The 22,361-nt window shown below is 47.0% G+C and overlaps 1 protein-coding gene and 1 long non-coding RNA gene across 3 annotated transcripts in view; one reads left to right on the forward strand and one right to left on the reverse strand.

The window, feature by feature from the left end:
* FSTL4 (follistatin like 4) overlaps positions 1-22,361 on the forward strand; it is a 1,082,354-nt gene that overhangs the window by 287,110 nt on the left and 772,883 nt on the right. The gene's annotated exons all lie outside the window — the stretch shown is intronic.
* LOC142494492 (uncharacterized) overlaps positions 1-22,361 on the reverse strand; it is a 96,130-nt gene that overhangs the window by 55,126 nt on the left and 18,643 nt on the right. The window contains exon 2 of one of the 2 annotated variants that reach the window (XR_012801484.1): positions 9,623-9,659. The exons of the other annotated variant lie outside the window; for it this stretch is intronic. This is a non-coding gene — a long non-coding RNA (uncharacterized LOC142494492). The remainder of the gene's footprint in view (positions 1-9,622; positions 9,660-22,361) is intronic. 2 annotated transcript variants of the gene reach the window in all.

Consider the following 22,361-nt stretch of genomic DNA (forward strand, 5'->3'; position numbering starts at 1 on the left):
TTTAATTTCCCTTAAACATACTCCTTTTTGGACTGGCTACAGTTCATTTAGTACTGGAGTTATGCCACTCTTTATTTTGAGGTAACAAATTCTGACAAATATATAAACCTTTTGAGTGCCACAGCCGCTCTTGCACTCGCTATCATGTGACATGATCCCTAAAGCGGTCACCTGACCGCTCTGTTACTGATGATGATACGGAAGGGGAGTCCTCTTCCTTCTATTCCTCTTCATTTTAGACTTCCTCCTGCACTCCTAGAAAATGAGCAGCCATTTTATGACGTAACAACTACATTATGGGGTCTATGGAGTGCCGAACCTCATGTCATAATAGCCACATCCCAGGGCACCTAATGAGTTAATATCTACAATGCCTAAAATTATGTAATGGTAACCTTCTCTATTTGTCATGTACTGTATGTATGTATGTATGTATGTATGTATGTATGTATGTATGTATGTATGTATGTCTTTATTCATATAGCGCCCTTAATGTTTATAGCACTTCACAGTAGTAACACGTGACAATCATATAAATAACAAATAATACAAATAACAGATCATTGGAATAAGTGCTTCAGACATAAAAGTAACATTTAGGAAGAGAAGTCCCTGCTCCGAAGAGCTTACAATCTATTTGGTAGGTAAGAAAAACATACAGAGACAGCAGGAGGGCATTCTGGTAAGTGCTTTTGCAGGGGGCCAAGCTTTATGTAAGGATGAGTGCTAAAACAGGATTAGGTTGTTTTTCTTGAAGTGAAAAACTTGAATTGAAAGACGACATCATAGTGTCGTAAGTAAAATTATTGTACATGGTTCTGCAGCATTAGAATCGGAACCTAATGGTAAAACATTATAAACTCTATTCTGTCCAAGGTCAAATGCTATTCCCACACACTGCCTCATGATTTGGGAATACACAGGCCCTACAGTAGCGGGCTTTACACAGGCCCTACAGATCGCCCATTACTTGAATGTCAATAAGCGACTCCTTCAGTAATTTCAGCACGCAACAACTTGACCAATGGGAAGTATCACACTTGCAGTTTGCACATGATGCTGTTTTCAGAGACTACAACACTAATGCTTAGAAGATATTCTGATCCCTACTTCCAGTGATCCAACTTAAAATGATTGTACTGCCAGTTTTGCATCTTGCTGCTAAAATGCAGTTTTATTTCCCACTCTTATTGCCCAACAAAATAAAAAGGAGACAGGGTGATTGACCGATATTATCTATATCAAGTGAGGGCATTTGAAAATAATGTTATTATTTTTAAGTGTATAGCTGAAGAAAATGAAAAAATATTTTGATGTATGTAAATATAAATATAAATACTTGTGACTAGTGTTGTACCGAGTCAGGAAAATTACCGGGTAGCGGGTACCCGACAAAAAATAGAAATGTTACCGGGCCGGGTACGAGTATCCACCCAGGTAGCATAAACTTACCCGCAGCTGGCGGCAGAGGGTGAGGAAGACAACTGCGGAAGGTGAGGAAGACCACGGCAACATCATAGGAGCAGCGGCAGTCATCCTGGTGGCAGTGGCAGCAGAGGATGTCCTTGTTAAGCCAGTGGGAGCAGCTGAACACATCACAACTGATGCTGGGTACCGGGGAACTATGTGACCAGAGCAGCAGCGTTAATATTGGACAGCCGGGGAGGAGCTGACTGTCCAATAGTAACGCTCAGCTACGGTCACATGGTTCCTTGGCTCCCACCGGGATCAGCTGGGATGTGTTCCGCTGCTCCCACTGGCTCAACAAGTATGTCCTCTGCTGCCACCGCCACCAAGATGTCTGTACCTGCTCCAACAATGTCGCCGTGGACCTCCTCGCCATTCGCCACCAGTTGCAGGTTAGAGGAGCAGAATGGAAATTACCCAGATACGGTTCTTACCCAGCGAAGGTTCCAGCACCCTGGTGCCAGGTAATTTCCGAATATCTGAAAAAGTTTTGGATAAGCCGGGTCGGTACATCACTGCTTGTGAATTATGCTGAAAGCTTTTTTGGGGGGAGGGGCCGGGGGGGGGGGGGGGGTGGTAGGAGGCGGTGTATAATAATCACCTTGCCTGAATGTGAGATAGCTGCAGTGTTTTAGAATCCTGAATACCTTTTACAAAGCCGATTATTACACAAATTAATCACTTAATTTGAGTGAGCACATGAAACCATGGGTATTTTTGTGTGTTACCTGGTTGCACTGCTTTTTACCCCAAAGCAATCCTCATTCACTCTACGGGTCGATTTTGCAGCAAATTTGATGCAAAGAGCATCATTTTTATTGCCGTTTCTTACTATCAATGTCTCATGGTGTATACTCAATTGTTTGCCTGTGATTTGGGGAGTTTCAAAAAGAGGAATTAAAGAAGAATTGCTGTACATAATACAGTGGTTTTAAATATGCGTCAAGAAAACTTTTTTATTTATGTTTGACGCAACTGTGCACATAAAAATGTATCAAAACACATTGACCAGGGAAGTTGCCAGGCGGTTCCCCTCTCCCCCCGCCTTGTACCCACATATAACGCAAATAAAGACAGGAGACGGGAAACTGGAGGTATGAAACGGCGCCACCAGAAGCGGGGGAACCTGTTCTCCAGACCCCTTCTGCCCCGAGACCACCTCTACCCGCCGGGCAGCCGCCAAGGGGATCAGGGGGTAGGAACGAGGGTGACTCTGCCCAGACCGGCCCAGGATCGGGGGAAGGAAGGCCCCCCCCCCGGGAAATGAACTCACATTCGTCGGAGGGGTCAGGGCAGGTCCGGTCAATCGTCTGGTGAGCAGCAAAGAGGCCGTGCTGCCCGCCAGCCTGGCCTTAAGAAGGCCCTCCTGGGGAGGGAGGGGTGCAGGCGGGCCAGTGAGGGGAAGGCCAGCCTCCCCACCGGTCATGAGACATCCTGCCCATGGCTGGGGGGGGTATCGCTTTCTGTGTGATAATGCAGATCGGACATTACCACACAAAAACATCTATTGACTTGTATGTGCCTGATTGGCACTATGGCACTTTAATGAATAACCCCAATGCAAACCTATAGAGCAAGTTAGAGGACAGACTACGCAAGTGAAGGTCATTTGCTGTAGTTATTGGCAAAAAATAATGTTCTTTACATAGATTATGTATTGTGCAGTTAGAAGTAGGTACTGATATTTTTTTATTACTTTACATTGTTTTTATATTCATTTTCTTTGGAGGCACCCAAAGAGCTACTGCTGCTTTTTTGCATATCAGAGATAAATTCTATGACAGGGACATGATTATTTTGACCATAAAATACTTAATAAAAACAAACTAATTATATATCCCTCTACATTTCACCTCTCTTCAGTGCTTTCCTTTCTCTCTCCTCTGCATGTACAATAAAAGTAAAAACTTTAGAGATTGAATGCATGGCAATAAATACTGTAACCCTCAAACCAAGTAAGTATATTTAAAAAAACATATATATATATATATATATATATATATATATATATATATATATATCGTTAAAGTTAAACCTATGACATGAATACAGAATGAGCATTAGAGGCAGCATCTCATCAGTAGCCAGGATTACAATTTGTCTTTTAGTGGACTCTATAAATATGTTTGTTAAAGGAAAAGATAATTGAAAAGAAGCGACATGCATGCATAATGCTAAGCTTAAATCTGCTCATGCTTAACACATTTAAGAATGTGTTATTCCATTAAGAAAAGACCTCTACGACACTGTCAAGGTCAATACCCATATCAGTGGCATACATTTGGAGTATTCATAATGGAGTTTTTGTTCTGGAATTGAATCTGTCTTCCTTATTGCTTTTGGCTGCTCTTCTGCTTTTGTTAAAATGAATGTTTATCATAAGACTCGACTTGTCAATTTCTGTTCTTGCAACTATCAATAATACAAATATGTTTTGTTAATGATTTTGAAGTTTACACAGAGGTGCATTGTTGTTTTCATCACTCGCATGAACATGATAAAATTCAATTAGAAAATGTTACTTCATGTCTGAGATGCTCAAAATAAAAGCACAAGAACGTTGATCAATTATTATTATTATATTATGAGACATTTATTTTTATTGTTACAGCAATCTTCCAGTAAACAGAGCACTGTTACAATATTAGAACGCAGGCAAAAGTGATCACTACCCAAGAGAATTTACTTGGTTGGTTTCAGTCTAAGTTTTGCCTAAAAATGTACATGTTTTAAATTTTGGTGGGAAAATCTGAATTGGATCATTTATATCTGTAAAAAAGTAAAATAAAGACTGCACCACAGTCAAATGTAATTCATATTTACAATGAACCTGAGATAGCTCAAAATCCCACCCACCCTTTCACTATTCATCTACCTCTCCGTCTCCACCTCCATCTCTCTCCCAGCTAGATCAGTCATTACTCTTCTGCCCCCTCTCAACTTCCCCCCCCCCCACGCCGTCCCTCTAGGGTGTGTGGAAATTAGAATTTGACACAATGACAATAAGATAAATTAGAAACATTGACTATTACCGCTTCTGTTCTTAATTATCTCAGATTAGATAATGTATTCATGCTACACCTTCTATAATAAAATTGAACTGGACACACATTCAGTAATATATACTAAAACCTGACCTGCTCCTTTGCTTGTATGGTTGCTCCTTTGTCCTCTATGGGACACTTTGCCATACACTGACTTTATAGGTTTGAATAAAAGCATGCTCAGTCTGTGGGGGGTTTTATGTTTAATTATAGCACCAATCTGACATGCTCTGCAGCGAGGCAAAATAGATTAACAGGAACTAATTCAACCTATTTTTTATTTTATTTTTTATTAAAGCTCTACCTAATTATGAACTCTTTAAATTGTACTCAATTGATGTGTTAGTTTGAAACTCCCAAGAAAATAAATGACAAAACTGTGCAAGTGACTTTGTGTATTTTAAGCTTTTCATTCAAAGGCATTTGGTCTGGATAAGGGAACATTTCATTAACTGAACACATGAAATTGCCCAAGTTTAAACGTGCTCCATTGTCTAGGAATATAATTATGAAGAGCCATGGTGAAGGCATGCCTGACTTCTCAGCAAAATCATCACCCTTCTGAAAAATGAACAATGTTATATTTTTGAGCAAGAACAAAGACTTTTGAAAGTATGAAGAGATAGCTCACATAACAGTCTGTGCAGAAATACATAATTTAAGCATGCCTATTAAATTTTAACTGCAAGCTTCACAGGATAAAAGAAAGTGTTTATAATACCTGAAATTGAAGATCTGACAGTACCTACAGGTTTTGTCCTGATGAAGTTATTAGCAGTGCCGTATACTAAAGCTTGCAGGTAAAGCCCCATTCTGACTACGCAACAGAGATTGAATTTAAAACACAGTGAAAGCTCTCAGATATGTAACATCTAGCATGTGTTGTGTTTATTTATTTTTACCTTAAGCTGCAGTATGTTTATTAGTTCTAAGTTAGTCTCAAAAATAGCTCATGAACAGAGTCAGAAATTGCACCAAAAACATAATATATTCTGCTATTATAAGTGGCTAGTGACCATGATATAATGATTATGCAATGCTGAAATGACCTGGGTTGAGCAACAAACTTGTTTCTTTGAAAAATCACTTTGATGCTCCTATTTAAAAATTATTTTACAGATGCAGTCACCTGCAATCTCGCAGCGTTTACTGTGAGAAAGCCCCAGATTTTCCAAGGCAAGTGGTCAGATACAGGTGGCTGCATCTGTACATCAATTTGTAATTGATAGCAACATCTAATATTAACATGCTGGAGGATTAAGTGGTAAGGTATGTGATAATATTTGAACAAAGAGAAAAGCAAAGGCATTACCTTAAAACAATATATTCTAAACTGTCTAAGTGAGACTTGGGACTTAAGATAGTTTTGTTTTTTTATTTCATGTTAGAAAAGGAATTATGCAATTCATTTCTAGTCCAATAAGTATTATAATGACCTCCGCTTGCCAAGTCATCATGAATTCAGAGTAAAAGAAATCTTATCTTGAGTGAGGGTATGTGACATGGTCTCATTTTTGGAATAAGGATCCTGAATGTTATCATTTAGTGAGCAGACTATCTACTGCTTCTTCTTTCTCTGGACCTCCTTTTTACTCTCCATCACCCGGAAAGGGGGCCCAAGCCATGGAAAAGCATTGCTCTTCTGACAACACCCTGTCAGCTCTCGCTAGGTGCTGTTAATCTTGCACTAGGCTATACCCATATCCCAAGCATGCCTCTGGAGTGATAGAAAAATGTAGGTAAGGGAAGCCAGAAAGTTAGATCTGTAACTCCAGGATACAAATTAGTTCTAAAAGCTGAGTCCCTTTGGCTGGGAATTAAAGTGTGGCTGAACATGTGTCATGGCTAGATGAGGCACCACCCATGTCTCCATACCATGGCCAGTGCCTTGCAGTTGACCTTAGAACTGGTTGAGAACCAGGAAAATCCAATTATTTAATGAAAACTGAGCTTTGAGAGGGTCCACTTCAGGACTTGTCGCAATGGGATTTTCTGTGCAGTGGTCTGCAGGCTGAGAACCAAGTTGGCAAACCCATGGCAAGTTGGAGGAAAATAGTGGTGTGCATGGAACGCCCGGGTGAGGGCCGGCGTGTTAACACTGCAGTTGCAGGCCTTGGTGGTAGTAGCAAATGTTTAAATGAAAACTACGAAATCCAAAGCGAAGAAGGGTTCCATGTAAACATCAGTTGAACATGGGTCAGTCGGTCCTAGATAATCAAGTGCCAAGCTGAAGGGATGAGAAATGGCCCATAGCCATTGACATCAGAGGCCATCATTGACCATGGCCAATTGACATCAGAGACAAAATTGACATTAGAGACAAAAAAATAAACATAAGGGTAACGGAATTCCTGGCCCAAATGTCCCTTAATCTAAGTTGTGTGTTTGGTTAGTGGGTGGTTTTGTCATTAGTATTTCTATCCTGTTGAAATATGTATTTACATTTGGGGAGATCTTTCTAGAAGTAGGGTCCTGTGAGTGAAAGTAATAAAGGCTTTAGTTGTGTATGATAGGCGAGGAAATGTGGAACTAACTAAACATGATGTTTAAGCAGATTGCAAGTGCAGAGCAGAAGGTTTGTAGGATGTTGGAGCTTAAAGGTAAGAGAAGGGATTTTTCCTGAATCTTAAGAGGTGTAATGTGTTGTGAAACAGGGGAGGAGAAAATTGCAATTTACTGTATGTGTAATTTATTAGAAAGTCAATGTAGTGTTTTAAGAGGAAAGAGTCACGGTGTGTGTCATGTATTAATGAGAATATGTGTACAGCAACTTTTTAGATGGAAAAAACAAGTGGGAAGGAGAGAAGCGGTTTGCAAGAAAGTTACCATATATAGGCTTTCATAATTTCCAACAGAAGTCTCCACGGCAGTGAAGGGGTTAATGAATATACCAAAGCAACAAAAAAAACACCACATGAATTTGACTGAAGACAGTCTTGGACAATAATGAAATAATATTTTTCAAAACTGGCAGCAGAATAAAATAAGATGTCTAATATAGTAATCTACATAATTCTGTGAAGAAATTGGAAATTTTAGGTGCATTCATCCATTGATATAGGACAACAGCAATATGCAGTTATGAATATGATGGGATTCTAAAGCATGGCTGCCGCAAACTAGATCAATTTGTTTCAGAATGTTTCTCAGTTTCCCTTTCTGACTTCCTACAGCTTTGCCTCTTTCATATTGCCATCTTGTATAGGAAAGCTTAAATAAGAGAGCCTACAGTGGCAGATTTAAAAATCCACCACCCCTCGGCACTTACATGTGGTGGCCGTCTCCGTGCTGCCGCCCTCCTTCTTCTTTCGAATCGCAGTGTCAAATGACGCCGCGGACACCACCAACGTGATGTCACACGGCATCATGTTGCCATGGTCATGCAACGTCATGACCATGGCGTCATTTGACACTGCGACGTCGTGTTGCTATGGCAATGAGACACCGTGTGATGTCACGTTTGTGACGTCCGTGTGTCATTTGACGCTGCGATTCAAAAGGAAAAGGAGGGCGGCAGCAAGGATGCGTTCGCCATAGCTAAATGCCTTCCCATTGGGCTGATGGGCTTCAGCGTGCGGCAAATGTATATGGGGCGGACATTTTGCCGCACCAAGATTTTGCCGCCTTGGGCCGGTCCGAATGGGAAATTCGACACTGGGAACCTATATTTACAATTTTGGTTAAATTTCAAACTTTAATGTTTTTTAATATTCTGTTATGTGCCACTAACATGGCGTGGAAGGAACCCATAATGTATGTTCCTCCGCCCCCTTCGCCCCCCCCCCAAATCCCCAATTAACGACAGACACATTGTGTGTGGGGATAAACAAGGCCACAGCTTTATTTATATTTTAATCTAAGTTTTACCAAATCTTCTTTGCCACCTGCTAGGCAGCCCAGCTGTAATAGTTAGCCAGAATGGCATCTCCATGTCTCATGACACACATACCAGACGTAGCAGAATAAATCCAACCAGTCTGCTAAAGGGCACCATTTTATAAGGTGTCCTTATACCTCTTGATCTCTCTAAGCCTGGGAAGCCAACAACCTGCCTACTGCTGTGACAGATCCTATAATGAAATATATATTAGTATCACCCCCCCCCCCGTTTAAAAAAAATACAAAAGAACATTAAAACAGTAACATCATAACCATTCTAAAAGCCAAACATAGGGAGGGTGGGGATCTTCTCCCTCTGGTGGGTCGCGTGGGAAGAGGCTTGCCGACCAGCGCACACACGCCTTAGTGCCTCCCTCCCCATAGCATAACCAGTACCTCTCCCTGGGTTTAACTCCACAGCTGAGGCAAGCAGGAGTGGAGGCAATGCCAGTAAGTGAAAGCAAAGAGGGGGGAGTGCGGGCTTGCTCCCGCCATGAGCTCCTGCCTTAATGCGGGGGCCATATTTCTGTTTGCAGTGCAATTTAACTGTGAAAAGACTTAAGGTTGCCATCGTGTATAGGAAAGGTTAAATAACAGAGTCTACAGCGCCGGATCAGCGATATTCCAGCTTACTTAATAAGGGCCACTATCTAAAATATGAGGAAGGTTGGTTTTTCTTTAGTACTGCAAGATTACATTAAAAAAAAATTAAAATATTTTTTTTTTTAAAAATCAATAGTAATTGATTTGTAAATTGTTGAAGGGAAAAGAGTGTGTTCTGGTTACTGTACTTCAGTTATATTTATAAACAAGTCCTTCACTCATTACAATATTACATTAAACCACAATAAAAAAATCCCTATAAAGAACCTTTGCAACGTTATGTAATGTTTCTTTGAAATTTTGTTGGCAATATTTTCCTCTTCATTACATAGCATACTGTCTCGTTCTCTGAATCAACATAGCACGTGAAAGAAAACATATTTTTTTACTCAGTGTAAATATTACCTTTCCCTTTATCCAATCCTAGGATAAAACTATACAGAGCAGAGTATCCCCTTCATAACTTCCACCTGACAGTCCATTTATTAATGTAACTGTAGCTGCTCTATTCTGTACCTCTTCAATTTCTTCAATGTTCTTTGTGTACTGTAGATAGCAGAACTGTGCAAGTAAAGTCTCCGAAGGGCCTCATAAAAAGTAGGGTTATTACTTGCTTATATAGTACTTACTAGTAGCTATCCCTCTCTGGATGCAATGATTGTCAAGCTAGGGGAGAAAAATAAGTGTGTAGATCAGAAAGAAAGACCACAATAAGACAGACATTTACTTTAAAAAAACTTTTTCTTAAATGCAGTGAAAGAACTAGCACTCACTGCTACTTTCACGTCATTCTCTTTACCCCCAAATGAGTTACACTATATGGGTTACTGTATATCACCTCACACACTATGATTTCAGATAGGACTCACATATTGGCTGAAGTAATGTGCTGTCATATCAATTATGCATATAGTATACGTATGACAGATATAGACTCCCTAAAAATGTTTTCTTTAACTGAATACAGCTGTGTGTGTTTGCTTATGATGTGTTTAGGATGAATGTCATAAAAATAAAATTTTCATTTTTTTACCATTTGTGTTTTTTATATACATTAAAAAAAACTTCTTCCAGATGTGAATTTTAAATCTCCCACCCAGTTATACTGTAAAACGATGATGCTCTGATGGTGTAGGTTGCTCTTTTCACTATCCCCATTAATGCACTTTATTGGTACTGTATGTTTTCATATTTTGACAGTCTGTGGATCTCTTCAACATTGTGCAGTCATTGTACACTCATGAAGCTTCCTGTGATGTGTTATTTTTTCACAAAAGTTTTAATCACAACATTGTTGGGGTAAGGTGTACAGAAAGGAAAACTAGGCTATTGGGGAAGGGGTGGTAAGAATTCGGGCAAAAGTTACATCCATCTTAATTAATACATAGTCATTGGTCTGTAAAGGCAGTAAATGGGGCATAGTCAGAGTCACAGGCTAGTGTCCAGGGCAGGTGGTAAAGTAGCGTAATCTGGTCATAGGCAGAGGTCGGAGTAAGGCAGCGAATAGGTGTAGTTGGAATCCAAAGATCTTTTATTTCCTTACATTCCCACCAGATATGTAGCATAGATCCTGGCTCCCAGCATCCTCTGAAGCAAAGCAGGGAAGGTGTTGGGTGCACTTGATTAAGTCTTTCTGGTGTATAGTACCAGCAAAATAGTCCATTATACAGTAGCTGTTTTCCTTAATTAATGTGCCCAGAGATACCTTCCTTATGGATTCCCACATTTTTCCCCAGTCCTCCCATTCCAGGACTTCACTGAGCTCCTTCTCCCATTGCATAATGTATGTTAATTTGTTGTCCTGTGGTTTTGACAGGAAGGTTTGTTACAGCAATGATATCAGGCCGCTTGTGTATTGGTCTGTTTTTCATACAGTATATGCTTAAAAATTGTGTCAGAGGAGCTTGGTTTGCCTCTGTAACACTATGGAAACAATAGATCTTATTTAACGGTATCTGTATATTTCTCTATTTGGGGCTTTGTGTGTGCTTAATTATTTAGTTATTCAAATGTTTGGATCTTGTCGAAAAACACTAGGTCCCTTATCCTTGTTGGTTTTTTTTTTCCAACCATGAAAATTTATTTATTTATAAAATATTTTACCAGGAAATAATACATTGAGAGTTACCTCTCGTTTTCAAGTATGCCCTGGGCATAGAGTTAAATGACAAATAATACATGGTTACAAATACAGTTACATAAGTGAACAGTGTATACATTATATACAAGACATTGCATGCACAGTTAAGATACTATATATTATGGGCGTATGTAACAGTTACAGACCAGATTCAAATGTGAGACATCTTTGGTTTTGAAAGAACTTAAACTTTTTTAAATCATTTGCTTTCATACCTGGTTTGAATGCCAAATTTCCAAACAGAGCGGTCATGTTTGATTCTTTTGTAGTTAAATTATTTTTAAACTTAAGAGTCTCCCATAATCCGATAGAGTGATCCAGTACTGGGTATGTCTTAACAATTAATGAGCTATCTTCAGCCTGGATCAACAAGATACATTTGATATTCTGAGACTTTATTTCTTCAGCCTCTATCTATATCCATCTTGTTTTTTTCTCTAGTATGTGCCACAGTGTGAGTTGACCTATTCTGACTGCTCTGTAGTATGCTAGCAAGTTTGGGAGTGCTAGTTATCCCCCTGCCCCAACCCCTCAGTGGTTGGTCTATACAAAGTGCTTTCTTTTTTTGTAGGTTCTCCAGTTGTTTTTGGTTTATTGGAATGGGTGTGAAAAGATACAGTATTCTAGAGAATAGATTAATCTTAACTGAGTATATTCTTCCTAACCACAAAATTGGGTATTTAGTCCATTTAATCAGTATGTTTCATAGGTTTCTCAGTAGTACTGGGTAATTAGATTTGTACATGGTTTCTATTGACTTGCTTTGTTTAATTCCTAAGTATGGTAGCACATAGTAAATAGTACAAGTAAATTCACTTTTCACTCTACTTGCATACATGTAAGTATCTTCACTGGTATATACAAGTTTTTAACTGCACTAAGTTACATACTGTAAGCTTATGCTTAGTTTATTAACCCCTTCAGGGTATATTTCACAGAACATTTGTATGCATTTAGCATTGGGACCTGCTACTGAGATTTACCTTGATGTTGGTTAGCAAGCTTGTCATTATTTGATCAAAGAATGTAACCAACATTCTCCTTTGTCTTACAGACTTACAGTAGGTTTCACTATGTATATTTATTTCCCCATTTATTGTTAGCGCAATAGGAGAAGCACAGGGATTCACTTTCTGTTTTTTCACCTAAGTATGAAAGTGCCTGCTTTTGATGAAATTGCCAACCTTGAGATAGTGTAGACTATAACAATATGTTGCAAAAAGCAGACCTCAAGTGAGATGTTAAATATGGGAGTAGTTTTCCCTACTGAGGAAGCAGTGTTAGAATCTGTCAGTAGTAGGTATATTCTTGAATAGGTTTTGTGGGGCACAGTGTAGTAGCTGTAGCCAGGTCTCCCCAGCGCTACCGCACCCCCCTCACCTGACTGCCGATCGCGGGGGCCGCCGCGTCCAATGGCGGCTCCGTTCGGCAGTGGCAGGGGAGAGGGCGGTCAGGTCCCGGCTCGGGGGTTGCCGGGGACGCGTGCGGCCGGTTGCCAAGGCCGCACGCGCATCTCAGGGCTCCCGGCGCTCCCGGAGCCGGGCGGATCGGGCGCCGCCATTGCGCTTCAACTCGCGCATGCGCAATGAGTCCCCGGCGGCCCAGTTAGCTCGCGCATGCGCAGGGAGGCTGCGAGAGACAGGGCAGAGTCGCGCATGCGCAGGGAGAACCCTAGAGCCAGGGAACAGTTGCGTGAGGGCAGGAAAGGCGCAGGAGAGTCGCGCGAGAGTAGGGGAAGTTAGTGAGAGGTTGCGGCGGCCATTACAGGTTTGTGTAGGCAGAGGGAAGGCACGCACGCGGCCTCAATGTTATTGTAGGGGCCTCGGGACTACAATTCCCATGAGGCATAGCGAGGCAGGCACCAGGTGCTTGATAGGAGCCAATAGGGCTGCAGGACTGCCCTGGAGGAAAGAGATACATTTCCCGGGCTTTTGCATGAGTCACGTCAGTTGGAGCAGCGGAGCTGAAGGGGAAGGAAGGATGCAGGGAGTGAGTGCAGCTCCTGCATCCTGATAGGTACCCTCACCCTCCAGGTAGGCCCCAACTCCCCACCAGGTTAGTGGGTAACTGATAAGGGACGGCCCTAGATAGGGAGGTCGCCCTTAGTGTATGTAAGGTGCAGGTTTGGCAGTGCCACAGCGGGTAGTGCTGTGCGCACTGGCAAATAGGCACAGTGTGTGCAGGGTGTTTGCTGCGGGTTCCAGGTTGCTGTGTTGAGTGTTGTATGTGACGCTGCGTGTACTGAGTGCAGTGTGTGTGCAGCGTGTGTTACTGTCTGCAGGCTGACTGTGAGAACTGTGTCGGCTGCAGGCATGTTAGTGTTAGGATTAGTGAGTTAGGAGCTAGTGTTAGGGAGGATTAGGGACTTGGGTAGATAAGGGAGTGGGGCAGGTTATTAACCCCGCAGGCCCTAGGAGTTTTCCCCAAGTCACCTCAGGTTGCGGTACATCAGGGACAGGCCCTAGGTTAGGGACCGTGTCATGTAGTACCAAGGTTAGACAGGAATCAGCGGATGCTGCAGTTCCATTAAAAGAGGTCTGGGGGCAAGTCGCTACCCAGAGATCAGAGACTATCTCCCGGGTGGGATCACCCCTGGCGGACCCCAAGCAAAGATTCACAGCACCGGATCAGACGGGATCCAGGTCGACAGATCCTTTGAGAAGTAGTTGCAGGCCCGAGTGCAGGAGCACTCGGCAGGTACTCTACAAGTGCACCAACCGATCATAACATTCTATTAACACATAGTGGCAGCGCTGACCACGGGACAAGGGTTGGGCTGTGGGCACCGTGTGGGGATGTTATACTGTTGTGATGGTACTAGAGATGATGTAATAGTTGTCCTTATTAGTGTTTGTTCATTCAGTAAACCTGTTATCCCTAATACTGGTGTATCTGGTTTCTGAGTGGGTTCCTATGTTAGGGTCATTCTACATTTCCCTAGAATCCTACATAGGTGGAGGCGCTGAAAGAAGATTCGTTCCAGAGGATTCACCCCAGGCTCTCACTAGCGGAGGCTCAGACCTCCTGTGAGCCTGCAGGTATACGCACCACACCGGTAACACTACATGTTCTACTCACCCACACTATATATGAGATTGGGTGGGGTGGAATACCCGTTACATTTGGAGGCGCTGCTGAGATACACCTGGGGTGCCCTGTCCATTTTTTCTAAATTGTCCCGTTCCTATTTTTGTCGCCATGTTTGTGAAGTCCAGAGACGAGGTCCTTGCCTGGGCTTTGCGGCAGTATATGGAGCCTGGCCAGGTAGTGGCGGTAGGAGGCATACCCTTTAGTATACCCGCAATGAAGGTCCGGGAGGGTATGTGTAAAATTCCTGGGTGGCTGTGGGCATGTGTCCTAGAGGAGGAACAAGATCCCACGTCCACATGGAAAACCATACTTTTTGTTGTAACTCACACTGAGGATATATGCCTGGCAGAGGCACCGTCCGCACTGTTAATGCCTGGGGGCCCCTCAGAAGGGTACCCCCTAGTCTATGCCGACCCAGCAAAATGGCGTCTCCCGCCAAATCAGGAGAGCGCACGTGCTGCTGACTGCAAGCCTGCACAGAAAGATGTCGCAACATTCTGTCCGGGTTTGGCGCGAAAATCAGAGCCCCTCCCCTGTGCTGTGAGTGACTCAGTGCAGAGCGAAAACCAATCCCTTGTAAAAAGTGCCCTTCCTTTAGATTCCACCAGGGGGAGCAAGCACGGTTATCTTCAACCATACGTGGACGCTGTGATAGACACTCTGATCTCTAAGGATGAGGATGAGATAGACTCTCTGTTCTATGATGAGGATGAGATAGACTGTCAGGGGATACACCCTAATGTGTATGTGCCCTGGCGAGCGCCAGGAATAGATCTCCTTATGCTCCTGTGCCCCTGCTTGCAAGAAGCCTATGACGAGGGAGCCGTCATGTCCCAAGTGCCACTAGACTTCAGGATCACCGAGGTAGATGGGGAGCCGTGTACACAGTGCTTTAGCCCCACCTGTGACTGTTCTAGGGGAGCACTGGCGTGGGAGCCCAGATGTGATTGTTGCGGTGCAATTTTCTTGATGCCTATTGTACCCCAGCCTACAGAGTCAGCTAAGGAGCTAAGTGAACCCTTGGCAGAGAAGAGTGCGGCTGCAGTGGAGGTACCGGAGCACGCCAGCTTCGTACCCACAACCACTGGCTGTATTTCAGAAGAATCTGGTGACTACCTTGCGGAGGATACTGTCATGATATCTTCCGGGGAAAAGGTGGAAGTCCCATCGGTGGCGATGCGCCTACCGGCGAACCACCCCAGCGGTGATGCAGAGGATACAGAGTCTGCTGTGGGTCCGTGTACCCTGGAAGAGGTGTCTTCCAATGTTGCGGACCCTGCTGTGGGCCCGTGTGCCCTACGATGGTCAGTCAGACCTAATACAGAGGTACCATCGGTCCTAGGCGTGGGACCAGTACCTAACGCCGACAAGGGTAAGTCGACTGCCCCAGGGGTGTCGGGGGTGAGCCTCCAGGTGACCGCGGAGCACGATGGCTCCTTAAGTCTGGTCGCCCGGGCGAAGGGCTCCCCTCTTCATCGCGTCCTGGTGGAGGTGTCCTCATTAGAAGGTAGCTGTCCAGAGAAGAGAGTGGACCAGTGCCTACCGCCGATCCTTCCGGAAGAAGAGAAGCCCATCGTCAGCGAGCCGAGTGGTAAGGAACCCCCTTGTTCCCCACAGACTCCGATGGAGGTGGCCGTGGAGAAGGCTAGAGTTGCGGCTTCTGAACGGAGTATGAGCCCGTGTGCTCCGACACAAGTGGTCCCAGGACTGGGATCCAACGCTCCCGAGTTTTCAGCGCGTAAGTGGACTGCCCCAGAAGTGCCGGGGGAAGGTCCCGATACCACCAAGGTGGGAACTGACAGCGTCCCCGAGGACCTGTTGGCCACCATGAATCACCGCAGGGGTAAGGTGTCTACTTTTTCCCCCCTGCCAGGTGAAACCGAGACATTTCCCAGTGCTTGCTTCTCAGTGGAAGCCTCGCAAGTCCGTAGGGACAAGGACTGTGTAAAGGACGATCCAGGGAGACTGGCCTCCTTTACGCCCAAAAAGGAGCGTGCCATTCGCCAGGTGGTGGACCGCGGGAAAGGTCCTGGCCTCCTGGTCTACCGCATCCCTGCCGCGGATGACCGGGTAAAGGTCTGCTTCAGAGACACTGGGCTACTCCTTCCACCAGGGGGAGGAAGTAGCGAAGAGCCAGAAACTGTCGCCTTAGAGTGTGCTCTCCAAGAAATTTTTCTGGGGGAGGCTCACGGACGCAAAAGTGAGGTACCCCCATCTGATCTGGTAGGGGCACCCCACAAATGGTCTCAGCCAGTCTCGGGTATTATTGAGTGTGATGTACTATGTAATCTGAGGTGTAAAGTCGACCTGATAATTGTAACAAATATGACATGCCGTATTTTATTGTGTAACCTTATGTCAGGGTATGGCGTTCTCCAAGCGAGGACGTTGGATTTTCCACCAGGGGGAGAGTGTAGCCAGGTCTCCCCAGCGCTACCGCACCCCCCTCACCTGACTGCCGATCGCGGGGGCCGCCGCGTCCAATGGCGGCTCCGTTCGGCAGTGGCAGGGGAGAGGGCGGTCAGGTCCCGGCTCGGGGGTTGCCGGGGACGCGTGCGGCCGGTTGCCAAGGCCGCACGCGCATCTCAGGGCTCCCGGCGCTCCCGGAGCCGGGCGGATAGGGCGCCGCCATTGCGCTTCAACTCGCGCATGCGCAGTGAGTCCCCGGCGGCCCAGTTAGCTCGCGCATGCGCAGGGAGGCTGCGAGAGACAGGGCAGAGTCGCGCATGCGCAGGGAGAACCCTAGAGCCAGGGAACAGTTGCGTGAGGGCAGGGAAGGCGCAGGAGAGTCGCGCGAGAGTAGGGGAAGTTAGTGAGAGGTTGCGGCGGCCATTACAGGTTTGTGTAGGCAGAGGGAAGGCACGCACGCGGCCTCAATGTTATTGTAGGGGCCTCGGGACTACAATTCCCATGAGGCATAGCGAGGCAGGCACCAGGTGCTTGATAGGAGCCAATAGGGCTGCAGGACTGCCCTGGAGGAAAGAGATACATTTCCCGGGCTTTTGCATGAGTCACGTCAGTTGGAGCAGCGGAGCTGAAGGGGAAGGAAGGAGTGAGTGCAGCTCCTGCATCCTGATAGGTACCCTCACCCTCCAGGTAGGCCCCAACTCCCCACCAGGTTAGTGGGTAACTGATAAGGGACGGCCCTAGATAGGGAGGTCGCCCTTAGTGTATGTAAGGTGCAGGTTTGGCAGTGCCACAGCGGGTAGTGCTGTGCGCACTGGCAAATAGGCACAGTGTGTGCAGGGTGTTTGCTGCGGGTTCCAAGTTGCTGTGTTGAGTGTTGTATGTGACGCTGCGTGTACTGAGTGCAGTGTGTGTGCAGCGTGTGTTACTGTCTGCAGGCTGACTGTGAGAACTGTGTCGGCTGCAGGCGTGTTAGTGTTAGGATTAGTGAGTTAGGAGCTAGTGTTAGGGAGGATTAGGGACTTGGGTAGATAAGGGAGTGGGGCAGGTTATTAACCCCGCAGGCCCTAGGAGTTTTCCCCAAGTCACCTCAGGTTGCGGTACATCAGGGACAGGCCCTAGGTTAGGGACCGTGTCATGTAGTACCAAGGTTAGACAGGAATCAGCGGATGCTGCAGTTCCATTAAAAGAGGTCTGGGGGCAAGTCGCTACCCAGAGATCAGAGACTATCTCCCGGGTGGGATCACCCCTGGCGGACCCCAAGCAAAGATTCACAGCACCGGATCAGACGGGATCCAGGTCGACAGATCCTTTGAGAAGTAGTTGCAGGCCCGAGTGCAGGAGCACTCGGCAGGTACTCTACAAGTGCACCAACCGATCATAACATTCTATTAACACATAGTGGCAGCGCTGACCACGGGACAAGGGTTGGGCTGTGGGCACCGTGTGGGGATGTTATACTGTTGTGATGGTACTAGAGATGATGTAATAGTTGTCCTTATTAGTGTTTGTTCATTCAGTAAACCTGTTATCCCTAATACTGGTGTATCTGGTTTCTGAGTGGGTTCCTATGTTAGGGTCATTCTACATTTCCCTAGAATCCTACATAGGTGGAGGCGCTGAAAGAAGATTCGTTCCAGAGGATTCACCCCAGGCTCTCACTAGCAGAGGCTCAGACCTCCTGTGAGCCTGCAGGTATACGCACCACACCGGTAACACTACATGTTCTACTCACCCACACTATATATGAGATTGGGTGGGGTGGAATACCCGTTACATTTGGAGGCGCTGCTGAGATACACCTGGGGTGCCCTGTCCATTTTTTCTAAATTGTCCCGTTCCTATTTTTGTCGCCATGTTTGTGAAGTCCAGAGACGAGGTCCTTGCCTGAGCTTTGCGGCAGTATATGGAGCCTGGCCAGGTAGTGGCGGTAGGAGGCATACCCTTTAGTATACCCGCAATGAAGGTCCGGGAGGGTATGTGTAAAATTCCTGGGTGGCCGTGGGCATGTGTCCTAGAGGAGGAACAAGATCCCACGTCCACATGGAAAACCATACTTTTTGTTGTAACTCACACTGAGGATATATGCCTGGCAGAGGCACCGTCCGCACTGTTAATGCCCGGGGGCCCCTCAGAAGGGTACCCCCTAGTCTATGCCGACCCAGCAAAATGGCGTCTCCCGCCAAATCAGGAGAGCGCACGTGCTGCTGACTGCAAGCCTGCACAGAAAGATGTCGCAACATTCTGTCCGGGTTTGGCGCGAAAATCAGAGCCCCTCCCCTGTGCTGTGAGTGACTCAGTGCAGAGCGAAAACCAATCCCTTGTAAAAAGTGCCCTTCCTTTAGATTCCACCAGGGGGAGCAAGCACGGTTATCTTCAACCATACGTGGACGCTGTGATAGACACTCTGATCTCTAAGGATGAGGATGAGATAGACTCTCTGTTCTATGATGAGGATGAGATAGACTGTCAGGGGATACACCCTAATGTGTATGTGCCCTGGCGAGCGCCAGGAATAGATCTCCTTATGCTCCTGTGCCCCTGCTTGCAAGAAGCCTATGACGAGGGAGCCGTCATGTCCCAAGTGCCACTAGACTTCAGGATCACCGAGGTAGATGGGGAGCCGTGTACACAGTGCTTTAGCCCCACCTGTGACTGTTCTAGGGGAGCACTGGCGTGGGAGCCCAGATGTGATTGTTGCGGTGCAATTTTCTTGATGCCTATTGTACCCCAGCCTACAGAGTCAGCTAAGGAGCTAAGTGAACCCTTGGCAGAGAAGAGTGCGGCTGCAGTGGAGGTACCGGAGCACGCCAGCTTCGTACCCACAACCACTGGCTGTATTTCAGAAGAATCTGGTGACTACCTTGCGGAGGATACTGTCATGATATCTTCCGGGGAAAAGGTGGAAGTCCCATCGGTGGCGATGCGCCTACCGGCGAACCACCCCAGCGGTGATGCAGAGGATACAGAGTCTGCTGTGGGTCCGTGTACCCTGGAAGAGGTGTCTTCCAATGTTGCGGACCCTGCTGTGGGCCCGTGGGCCCTACGATGGTCAGTCGGACCTAATACAGAGGTACCATCGGTCCTAGGCGTGGGACAAGTACCTAACGCCGACAAGGGTGAGTCGACTGCCCCAGGGGTGTCGGGGGTGAGCCTCCAGGTGACCGCGGAGCACGATGGCTCCTTAAGTCTGGTCGCCCGGGCGAAGGGCTCCCCTCTTCATCGCGTCCTGGTGGAGGTGTCCTCATTAGAAGGTAGCTGTCCAGAGAAGAGAGTGGACCAGTGCCTACCGCCGATCCTTCCGGAAGAAGAGAAGCCCATCGTCAGCGAGCCGAGTGGTAAGGAACCCCCTTGTTCCCCACAGACTCCGATGGAGGTGGCCGTGGAGAAGGCCAGAGTTGCGGCTTCTGAACGGAGTATGAGCCCGTGTGCTCCGACACAAGTGGTCCCAGGACTGGGATCCAACGCTCCCGAGTTTTCAGCGCGTAAGTGGACTGCCCCAGAAGTGCCGGGGGCAGGTCCCGATACCACCAAGGTGGGAGCTGACAGCGTCCCCGAGGACCTGTTGGCCACCATGAATCACCGCAGGGGTAAGGTGTCTACTTTTTCCCCCCTGCCAGGTGAAACCGAGACATTTCCCAGTGCTTGCTTCTCAGTGGAAGCCTCGCAAGTCCGTAGGGACAAGGACTGTGTAAAGGACGATCCAGGGAGACTGGCCTCCTTTACGCCCAAAAAGGAGCGTGCCATTCGCCAGGTGGTGGACCGCGGGAAAGGTCCTGGCCTCCTGGTCTACCGCATCCCTGCCGCGGATGACCGGGTAAAGGTCTGCTTCAGAGACACTGGGCTACTCCTTCCACCAGGGGGAGGAAGTAGCGAAGAGCCAGAAACTGTCGCCTTAGAGTGTGCTCTCCAAGAAATTTTTCTGGGGGAGGCTCACGTACGCAAAAGTGAGGTACCCCCATCTGATCTGGTAGGGGCACCCCACAAATGGTCTCAGCCAGTCTCGGGTATTATTGAGTGTGATGTACTATGTAATCTGAGGTGTAAAGTCGACCTGATAATTGTAACAAATATGACATGCCGTATTTTATTGTGTAACCTTATGTCAGGGTATGGCGTTCTCCAAGCGAGGACGTTGGATTTTCCACCAGGGGGAGAGTGTAGCCAGGTCTCCCCAGCGCTACCGCACCCCCCTCACCTGACTGCCGATCGCGGGGGCCGCCGCGTCCAATGGCGGCTCCGTTCGGCAGTGGCAGGGGAGAGGGCGGTCAGGTCCCGGCTCGGGGGTTGCCGGGGACGCGTGCGGCCGGTTGCCAAGGCCGCACGCGCATCTCAGGGCTCCCGGCGCTCCCGGAGCCGGGCGGATAGGGCGCCGCCATTGCGCTTCAACTCGCGCATGCGCAGTGAGTCCCCGGCGGCCCAGTTAGCTCGCGCATGCGCAGGGAGGCTGCGAGAGACAGGGCAGAGTCGCGCATGCGCAGGGAGAACCCTAGAGCCAGGGAACAGTTGCGTGAGGGAAGGGAAGGTGCAGGAGAGTCGCGCGAGAGTAGGGGAAGTTAGTGAGAGGTTGCGGCGGCCATTACAGGTTTGTGTAGGCAGAGGGAAGGCACGCACGCGGCCTCAATGTTATTGTAGGGGCCTCGGGACTACAATTCCCATGAGGCATAGCGAGGCAGGCACCAGGTGCTTGATAGGAGCCAATAGGGCTGCAGGACTGCCCTGGAGGAAAGAGATACATTTCCCGGGCTTTTGCATGAGTCACGTCAGTTGGAGCAGCGGAGCTGAAGGGGAAGGAAGGATGCAGGGAGTGAGTGCAGCTCCTGCATCCTGATAGGTACCCTCACCCTCCAGGTAGGCCCCAACTCCCCACCAGGTTAGTGGGTAACTGATAAGGGACGGCCCTAGATAGGGAGGTCGCCCTTAGTGTATGTAAGGTGCAGGTTTGGCAGTGCCACAGCGGGTAGTGCTGTGCGCACTGGCAAATAGGCACAGTGTGTGCAGGGTGTTTGCTGCGGGTTCCAGGTTGCTGTGTTGAGTGTTGTATGTGACGCTGCGTGTACTGAGTGCAGTGTGTGTGCAGCGTGTGTTACTGTCTGCAGGCTGACTGTGAGAACTGTGTCGGCTGCAGGCGTGTTAGTGTTAGGATTAGTGAGTTAGGAGCTAGTGTTAGGGAGGATTAGGGACTTGGGTAGATAAGGGAGTGGGGCAGGTTATTAACCCCGCAGGCCCTAGGAGTTTTCCCCAAGTCACCTCAGGTTGCGGTACATCAGGGACAGGCCCTAGGTTAGGGACCGTGTCATGTAGTACCAAGGTTAGACAGGAATCAGCGGATGCTGCAGTTCCATTAAAAGAGGTCTGGGGGCAAGTCGCTACCCAGAGATCAGAGACTATCTCCCGGGTGGGATCACCCCTGGCGGACCCCAAGCAAAGATTCACAGCACCGGATCAGACGGGATCCAGGTCGACAGATCCTTTGAGAAGTAGTTGCAGGCCCGAGTGCAGGAGCACTCGGCAGGTACTCTACAAGTGCACCAACCGATCATAACATTCTATTAACACATAGTGGCAGCGCTGACCACGGGACAAGGGTTGGGCTGTGGGCACCGTGTGGGGATGTTATACTGTTGTGATGGTACTAGAGATGATGTAATAGTTGTCCTTATTAGTGTTTGTTCATTCAGTAAACCTGTTATCCCTAATACTGGTGTATCTGGTTTCTGAGTGGGTTCCTA

The sequence above is a fragment of the Ascaphus truei genome, chromosome 5 (assembly GCF_040206685.1).
Source record: "Ascaphus truei isolate aAscTru1 chromosome 5, aAscTru1.hap1, whole genome shotgun sequence".
NCBI classification, from domain to species: Eukaryota; Metazoa; Chordata; class Amphibia; order Anura; family Ascaphidae; genus Ascaphus; species Ascaphus truei.